The 9,363-nt window shown below is 42.5% G+C and overlaps 1 protein-coding gene across 5 annotated transcripts in view; it reads left to right on the top strand.

Annotated features, from left to right (window-relative positions):
* Positions 1-2,398: 2,398 nt before the first annotated feature.
* Positions 2,399-9,363, top strand: part of NSD3 (nuclear receptor binding SET domain protein 3) — a 102,681-nt gene continuing 95,716 nt past the window's right edge. For 4 of the 5 annotated variants that reach the window (XM_059882211.1, XM_059882212.1, XM_059882210.1 and 1 more), the window contains exon 1: positions 2,399-2,954. The gene's annotated coding sequence lies outside the window, so the exon portion shown is untranslated. The remainder of the gene's footprint in view (positions 2,955-9,363) is intronic. The other variant, NM_001075595.3, reaches the window with a different exon arrangement.

Below are 9,363 nucleotides of genomic sequence, written 5' to 3'. Positions count from 1 at the left end.
GCTTTGGTTTCTGTACCTTTCCTTCCCTGAAAATTCCCAATGGTAAATTCTGAACTCTAAAAGGCTAGGTAGGTATACTTTTCACATTAATTTCATAAATTAATCACTGCATTATCATGCACACGTACTTTTCTGGAAAAGATCATAAAAGATGCAAAAATATTCCTCTCAGTTCCCTGGGAGACATTTTATACCGGGAAATTATTCTTATTCATGCATTGTATTCATTTACAACCAGGCACAGTGAAAATCATTAAGTATTCATAAACCAGATGAGCGATTCCAAACCCAGTATTTGAAAGATGAGCTAGACTTTCTACCATGGCCATATGTCAGCAATCCCATTTTAAAAAGGGAAGGGTTAAAAAATAAAAATAAAAAGGGAAGGGTTAAGAATCTTCCTTATTGAAATCCATTGGTTCAAAGCAGTGTCTGCCTTCTGTTACCAGACCTGGTGGGTGGTTTTTTTTTTTTTACTTTCAGGATAAGTTATTTATCATGTAATGAGTTTCTTAATATAATCTTCAGAAGAGAAAAACAATTTTTTTCCTCCCTAACCTTGGCCCTGAGAATTGTAGGTTGCTTTCTTAATGAGCTATTTGCTCACTTTCTATGAAGAAGAGAAAGCATGTCTGAACCTAATGTTAGATGCTAAAAATAGAAATTATTATTTTTAAGTTATTTCCCTAAATATGGCTCCAGACCAAATATTATTGACAATGTATATCTTATGCAGGAAGAGACTGTGCATTTACTTTACATAAACTCTTGACAGCACAGCTTTAGAAGCAGATTAAAATAAAATCCCTGGGAATAATTTTCCACATTCTCCTCAAGGGGACAATCCAAGTGTCAGGCCAAGGAAACCGCTTATCAACAAAGCAAGAAAGATACAGGAAGCTGGAAAAGAAGATGGAGGTAGAAAGGATCTTAGGAAAGAAAAAAAAAGACCAATTTAACCTCTCTTTCCAGGAGATAGAATCAAACATTGGAAATAAGTTCACGAATCACCTTTGGAGACTTGTGTTCTGAAAAGACATTTAAAACAAAGAAAAATGTGCTTTTATTGATTCCTTTAACTTCTGGTATCACAAGCATAGCAACCACACAAGTATAGGTGTATAAATAGTTAAGGATAGTAATGGAGATGCTTAATCCTGAATATCATAACTTAGCATTATTAACAGGGTGGTGCTTTTTAAAAACGAATCCATAATTAGTAACCATGAAAATCATTGATATGTAGGACTCTTTAAATTTCCTGTTTAAGTGGTATTTACAGATAAAGATAGCAGGAATTGCCCGTAACAGTACCAAATAGGTCCCGCACTGTAACGTCGGTGGAGAGTCTAACGTCTAGTGGGTGATATGACTTCATGATTCTCGGAACCGAGTATTGGTTTCCTCATCTCGCTGCCTGTGTTTCCTTTGTACATTCACGTCTGCGCTGCCGCGTCCTAAGTCATTATCCCCAGGCCCCAGGAAATATCACCAAACCGTCACACTCCTGCAAGACTCGTTTACCGTGTCACGCACTGAGACCTTTTATTGTTTCACATAAGTTTCCTAGGATGGGGTGGGGGTGTGTGGATATAGGGTAACAGAGAATCTCGACTCCCGCTTCCTCCCTCTCCTTCCTGCGTGCGTGAGCTTGGACGAGGACAAACGCCCCCATCCCTCGAAGCGGAGGTGTGGCCGGCGAGCAGGCGAGGGCCTGGCACGTGATGGGCGAGGAGCCCTCGGGATCGGGGTGCGGGTTGCGCCGCCTTTCCCCCCCGTTACCCACAAGCCTCCGGGCCCGCGGGTCGAGCAGGAAGCGGGCGTGCGGGGGCCTGAGGCCTGCCCGGGAGGCGTCTGAGAAGAACTGCGGTCCGGGCTTGGCCCCCAACGGGCTCCGGTCTGAGGCCGCCGGGTGGGACGCTGAGCTCCTCTTTGACAGCGGTCGGGCGGGAGCCAGTCTGGGAAGCACAGACATCTCTGTCCCCCTTCCCCACAACCGGGCGCCCGTCTGCAGGGGGATTTCTAAGGTCTGGGGACGGCCTCGCGGTGTCACCCCGAGGAGTCCCGCCGTCGGGTGACTGACAGACGCTGTTATTTCCTCAAGCATCAAAGAACACGCACGAGCACACTTTGGCCTCACCGGCCCAACCTCCACCCCGTCCTCTAGTTTTGTTTTGTTTTTCACTCGGCCTCCGCATGGCACCTTCCTGTCTCTCCGCCCGGATCGCCTGCGGTCTCACTTCTCGTCTAGACTCCGCCAGGCGGCTCGCGTTTCTGGCTCCCCCCACCCCCACCCCCGCTCCTCCTCTCCACAGGCTGACGAGCCTCTTCCTCCTTTCGGCCCTTGGCGCTCCCAGCCCCGGACTGCATTTCCCGGCAGGCGCCGCGGCCAGCGGCCAATCAGCGGCTGAAGATTTGGCGGCGGCGGCGGGGGCGCCCGGAGAGTCGGGGTGGGGGGGGGCTTTGTGCGCGGTGGCGGCGGCGGCGGGAGCGGGCGGCGGCAGCGGGCGGCCAGGACGGAGGCGGAGGCCGAGGGGGACTGTCCACACTGATCGCCCGCGGAGAGGCGCGCGAGGCCGCGTCGAGCCCCGAGGACCCTACTGCCCCGGCCCGGCCGCCAGCCACGGGCTCGTCTGTGGGAGCTGCAGCTGCGCGGCGACCCCCATCCCTCCGTCTCCGCCGCCCACCCTCCCGCCCGCAGCCTTCCTCCTTTCGCTGCGCGGCCGGCCCCGGCCCGGCCCGGCCGTGGCCCCCTCCTCGGTGCCGGCCGGCCATGGCAGAGGCGTCCGGCGCGGGGGAAATCTAGCCCGGGGATTTCATGAGGCCTAGCTTGGTTCCGCCTCCTCCCGCCGCGGACCCGGCGGCTGCCCGCGCCCCAGCCCCACTCCGGGCCTCCGTGTCTCTCCTGTGATCGTACTGACACGGCCGGGGGGTTAGAATGGAACAAACTGAAGGTAAAGTGAATGCGCGCTTGTATGTGTGTGAGAGAGAAAGTGTGAGGGTGTGTGTGTGTGTGTGTGTGTGTGTGTGTTGGAAGGGAGGGCTGAGGAGGGGACGACGAGGAGGGGGCGACCTAGGAATGGGACCCGGATCGGGAGAAAGACCTAAGCAGGGATGGGAGGACCACTGGGTGGCCCGGAAGGGCTCGAGGGGGGCTGGAAGGATGGGGCAGGGTCGGGGTGTGGAGGGGATTGGGAGGTGGAGCTGGGGAGGTAGGGACTGGGATGAGGGATGGAGTGGCGCTGAGCTGGGAATTGGGAGTAGAGGTGGGATGGGGGCGGGGATAAAGATGGAACGGGGGAGGGGGCAGGGAGCGAGGAGAAGAGTTGGGTTCGGAGATGGGAGACCTGGGCGGACTGAGCAATAGGCAGGTTTGGGGGTGGAGTGTGTGAACTAGAGGAGAGTCTGGGGGAAGGAGAAGGAATGTGATGGAGAGACGAGGCCCTAAGGGAGCTATGAGGGAATGAAAGTGGAGGAAAAGGTGGATTAGGAAAAAAGGATAAGAAGTGATTGAGACAGGATGTAATCGGAAGATAGGAAATAGACTCAGGAAACCGGGAGACCCAGGATTGGGCTCGGGAAGGAAATGAACTGAATGTTGACAAGGGGTGAGAACTACGAACCAAGCGTCACAGAGTGGGAGGAAAAGAAGGAGCAGGGGGATTGCTGGAGTGTTAGGAAGGGAAAGCCTTTTGTTCCTATATTTGTGTATTCTGTGCGTTTTCTTTCAAGGCTCGAGAATGGAGAAGCTAGTGGTTATGGTGTTGTGAAATGGAGAGGTGTGGGTTTTACTGCTTTGAGGGAGGAGAAGGTGTGTTCCTGTAATGGTAGCAAGACAGGGATAGCCATGGCCATAATTTGATGGTTTTGGTGAGGGAGTGAAGACTATTCAGATTTAAAGGGGGCAGGGGCAGCCATGTTTGCTGCCAGGCACTGCAGTGTAAATAAATTCCTTCTTGTCTCCGACATCAGTAGGATTCTAGAAGGGGCCAGTCCAGATTTTTAACCCCCCTTCTTTCTATTCATGAACTCTTCCCATACATCTTGGGGTCATATAAAATTATTTATATCCACCAAAGGAGGTAGTAATGTTTTCCATCTTGTGTGTTTCGCTGCTTTCTCTCACCTCTCTTTTCCCTCTTCCTGCTGGTTGCGAACACGGCATGCTAATGAGCTTCAGTGTAAAATTTAACCCTTTTAATAAAGTTAAAAGTATTTAATACTGGGTGAAGGAATCATAACTAGTCTCTCTATTTCAAGCATGCTCATGAAAAGTCTTTTAAATATTGGAAATGCATTTGTTTCAGAAGCTTCCGAAGCAGTCAACGTGTTTTCTGCAATTCTTTGAGTAAACAAGGAAATTGCCTGGGTTGTTTTACTTGGGCTTGTGCTCTTGGCAAAACACTGTGGGGGAGAAGAGGGGATTGGAAGGTCTCCTGTGGTAGAATATCTACTTTCTATAGTTCGAGTGTTGGAAAATAGAAATGTGTGTATTTTTAAAAGATTTTTCTGATAGCTCTTGCTTATAGAGGATGGGTGTGTTAAATGTTTTCTTTTTAAAAATAAACCCTCCTGCATCCCTTCCCCTTGCTTCCATACAGTTGCTCAATACAATCTCCAAATGTCAGTTCAGCACAGTGCAATGATCTGTGAAGCAGGCATGCAGATCTCAGAGCATCGTTTAGGTGCCAGGTTTTTTTTGGTGGGAACTTCAGATCACACTCTCCAGGAAAGCAACAGTAACTCTAATGTATTCAAATGTATCTACTTGTGTGATTTGAAAATAGTTACTTACTATTCTAAAGGTTTAAATACTAACAAATTTAGATAAACTAAGTGGAGCCTGGTTTATTTTCATACTGAAAAGGATTAAATGTGTGAGTGACCTTTTGTTTTTGCTATATTATTGTAATTGGGGGAATCCAAACTTTAATCCGTCATATTGATATTGAAATTGTTCTCTAATACCAGTAAAGCCTGTTAAAATTTTAGTATGATTTTATGGACTCAAACCAGTTGTACTACATTTTGATTTAATCTTAGTGCATTATCCTTTTAAGTTGTTAAATAGAGTTTTAAGATATGTTCTTGGTCTTTTGGAAAAATTAAATAGAAAATTATTAGAGTGTTACTCTGGGAGAGCACTTTCAGAAGAGGGGTTAGATTTACAGCTTGGAGTGTTTTTGATTTGATAATATTCAGCCTGAATTTTTAAAGAATCTTATGAGGAAAAGCTACTCTCAAAAAAACTGTTCAATATGCTTTTTTTTTGGAATTTCTTTATATGGTGGTTTCATTTTTATATCTCCTGCTTGATTGACATGTGATTTGTAGTTAATTTGTAAATGAACTAACAGTGCCATACATTTTTAGGAAAATGAGAGACTGTTGTGTATTAAAATAAGAAAAGATTCTTGGAAGCTTGCATTACTTAAAAAAAAGTACTCCTATAAATTCAGCCTTTTGTAAAGATTCAGAATTTTGTAAAGAGAAAGGTGCCCTGCCCAGCTCCCCTGAGTATTCTGATTCCTTGGCTAGGGAGTCATATAATGAGGAAGGCTACTCTGAATAGATGATTCTTAATTAAAATCCAGACTTTGCTCTCATTACCATGTCCATCATTAGCTCACCTGTGGCCTGTGATAGCTTTTTTTTTTTTACTTTAAGTTAATAGATATGTGATTTCTTAGACTGATCAGATTGAATGAGTTTTGGGTAAAGGAAATTGGTTGCCTTGAGGTTGGTCATGCTTGAATGAATTGTCAAAGTCCTCAGTCAGTTGTCGGATTCTAAGTATCCAGAAACTGGGTATTCAGTTTCTGGAGTTCATCATAACAACACTAGTAATAGCTGCTGATAGTTGTTGTCCTCTAAACATGTTCTGGGCTAAGTGACTTTTGTGAATGATTTCCTTCTATCCTTCCAACAGTTGTGTGGGGTTTCAAATATTAAGAGAGACTGAGAGATTTTTTTAAGGTTAGCACTCCATTCTCCACAATAACCATTTTGAGGTTTCTTGTGTGTCCTCCTAGAAAATTCCTGTACATATGTATATACGTTTGTCTTAAAATACATAAAATTGGATCACACTATTCGCATTTTGCTTTTTTTGTTTTAATAGGCTACCTGGGACATCCTTGCAAACCAGCACACATGGACCTACAGCTTTCTTGTTTTAATTTTTTAAGGGTTATATAGTATTCCATTATTTGGAATAGGACGTTGTTAACAAGTTTTTGCTGTTATAAGTAGTATAGCAGATCCTGAATTAAGTCCCTGACAGCCTCTTTATATAGAAGAGGTATAGTCCAACTACTTTATTTTACAAGAGAAATCACTGAGACCAAAAAGTTAAGTCCAAGGCTTCGGTAACAAACCTGTTTCCTGACTCTTTATCCCAGGGGTCCCCAACCTCAGATATCTAATGCCTGATGACTGAGGTGGAGCTGAAGTAATAATAGTAGAAATAAAGTGTGCAATAAATGTAATGCTCTTGAATCATCCTGAAACCAACCCCTCCACCCTGGTCTCTAGAAAAAATTATCTTTCACAAAACTGGTCCCTGGTGCCAAAAAAGTTGGAGACCGCTACTTTATACCACATCATGTTACTTAATTATTGTGAATGTACTTGTGCTTTCTGTCAAAGCTCAAGGTGAGGGGGAATACTCAAGGTTAGGCATGGTTAGTATAGTGAGCGCAAGGGGCTTAACTTGCAGTGAGGTCAAGGCTTTTCTTTTTTTCCATACTTTGTTCACCATGCCATACATATATCATATGCACAGAATATTTTTACATGTATAAGTGAGTCTTGCCCAGGTATCTTGAATTTTGTTTTGAGTAATCAAGTAGCTTTGGCAGAATTTTTCCTGTTTTAATTAAATTGTCAATGAAATTTAAAAAAAGAAGAGGTCCAGCTTGGTCCTGGAAAAGAATTTGGAAAGAAGATTCAGACAGTAGTAAGTTTGTTAAATGAGCTAAAAGCACCTAATTGAAGACAAGTTTTTTTAAAAAAATCATAGGCACCATTGATTGTTTTAAATTATTTTTTACTATAAGAAGAAAATTCATAACCATGGATACTTATTCATCGAGTTCTTTTAAAACAAAAAATCTGTTTTAAACACTTAAAAAATTAAAATCATTAGAGCTTTAGAAAGGTTTAGAATTTGATATCCATAAAATCTGTTTTTGATGCAATGCTGTTTTTAGTTTTACTTAAAAAAAAAGTTTGTATTATATGTTGAAAGAGCAGCTGATTTATTAATTTGTTAATAAACAACATGTCCAGCATTTGAGTTTTTAAATGAATGGTGAGTTTTACTTCTGCAGGCTAATCTTTTAATAAATATAAATATAGATAAATTTAAGGAATTGATTATACTATGACTATCTAACACTTTTTTAAATAGAGGGTTTTTGTTTCATTTTTATTGTTGACCTTAATAAGGACTTAATGAGTATTTTTAAACACTTCTGTGTTACATTGTGCTCATACATGACAATAAGGGAAAAGGCATATTTAAAATTTTGTGATTTAGAAAATGTTCAATTTTTACTAAACGGATGTGTGTCGTTACTTCTAAGGCACATCTGCCTGTTGAAAGATTTTGGATTTGAAAAGCTCTTTGATAAATGGTTTTTGGCTTATTTTTAAATTTTATCAATAGATGTGCATCTGTGTTATCACTGAGTGATCTACAATGAAAGCTCTTTATACTAGGTTCCCTTTTTCATCTAGGTTTAGAATTATATTGAGAGGAAGGCGAGTACGAAAATGAAAAAAAATTTACTTTCATATAGTTTCCTTTTAACAATGTTTGAGTATGAATATTACGGTCTGATAATCCTTTGCTGTTACATGACACCTTCTGAGAGTGTCCCAGTCTTTTTCGACCCCAGCGACTGTAGCCTGCCAGACTTCTCTGCCCAAGGGATTCTCCAGGCAAGAATACTGGAGTGGGTTGCCATTTCCTCATCCAGGAGATCTTCTTGACCCAGGGGTCAAACCCACATCTCCACAGTCTCCTGCATTGCAGGTGGATTCTTTACCTCTGAGCCACTGGGGAAGCCTGTTTGATAGAATTCCAGCACAGTAACGTGTGTGTGTGTGTGTGTGTGTGTGTGTGTGTGTGTGTGTGTGTGAAGTTGGAAAGCCCAAGGATTATTTAACTCAATTTAAATAAGTAGGCATTTTAAATTAAAGAAATATGTGGCTTCCTTGTATTTTGTGGGTGAAACAAAATTTAGTTTATCAAATTGATTTGAGATAACGAAGATTAGGAAGTCTCATGTGGAGGCTTGCCTACTGGCATTTTGGCCTTAGGCAAGACGGTATTGTGTCTGGTGAGTCTTACTGTGGAGTCATAAGAAAGCAATACATAAAAAACAAAACCTTAAAAGCCCTCTTTAAAGACTTTAAGTTGTAAAATGTGACATATTTATAAAAAAAGCATAAAACCTAAATGTACAGTATAAACAAACAATTAGAAAGTGGACATCATGGAGTCATGTCCCAGGTAATAAGTCCTTTAAGAAAAGCTGCAAAGACAGCCTCATTGGTTTAAGTGATATTGCTGTAGTTGTAGTTGGTCTTGAGGGATAATGGTGTGCTGAAAACTAAGCGGAAAAATGAATAACCAAGAGGGAGGGGTCAACACTCAGTAAAAACTGAATTACCAGTTTTTGTTGTTATCAAAGTGTTACCTAGACAATTAAAAAAAAAAAGTTTCCCAACATTTGGTGTAGTCATTTAGTGATTTGAAATCTTGGTGCTTTACTAATGAACGTGGAAAAAAATAATGCTGAATCCTACAACAATCATGCTGTGTTACACAAAGTTGTTTCTTCAGAGTTCGTCTCCGTTACACTTTCTGGTCAGATTCAGTGACTACTGGTTTTAGATTTATGTGCAAACTCTTAACAATGGCTTTTGCTTCGAAAATGTCAGATTTGCCTATATCAATAATCTCCTAACTTAAGTATCTTATTTACAAAAACTAGTTTGACTCTCTTGCTTTCACATTAATGTAACCATGAGGAAAAGTACCAACCTGAGAAGCAGTCAGCAGTGGCAGCCTGTGTGACTCTTCATCTGTGGTGCATCCTGAGTTTTACCCTCACTGCATCTTGGCTAGGTGAACCAAATTTCTTTCTTAACTGGAGAAACCTATTTTAATATGCTCCCCTCGATTTCTAGACTATTTTCTTATAGATTGGGAAAGGTTAAATGTTGGCTTTAGGGTTTTTTTTTTTTTTTTTAGGGAATTAAAAAATAAAAGACATTTATTTATTTGGCTGTGCCAGGTCTTAGTTGCATCATGCAGGATCTAGTTCCCTGACCAGGGATCGAACCTGGCCCCCT

This window comes from Bos taurus, chromosome 27 (assembly GCF_002263795.3).
Source record: "Bos taurus isolate L1 Dominette 01449 registration number 42190680 breed Hereford chromosome 27, ARS-UCD2.0, whole genome shotgun sequence".
NCBI lineage: Eukaryota > Metazoa > Chordata > Mammalia > Artiodactyla > Bovidae > Bos > Bos taurus.
Note: the sequence above shows the minus strand (reverse complement) of the source record. Positions and strands in the feature narration are given on the sequence as shown.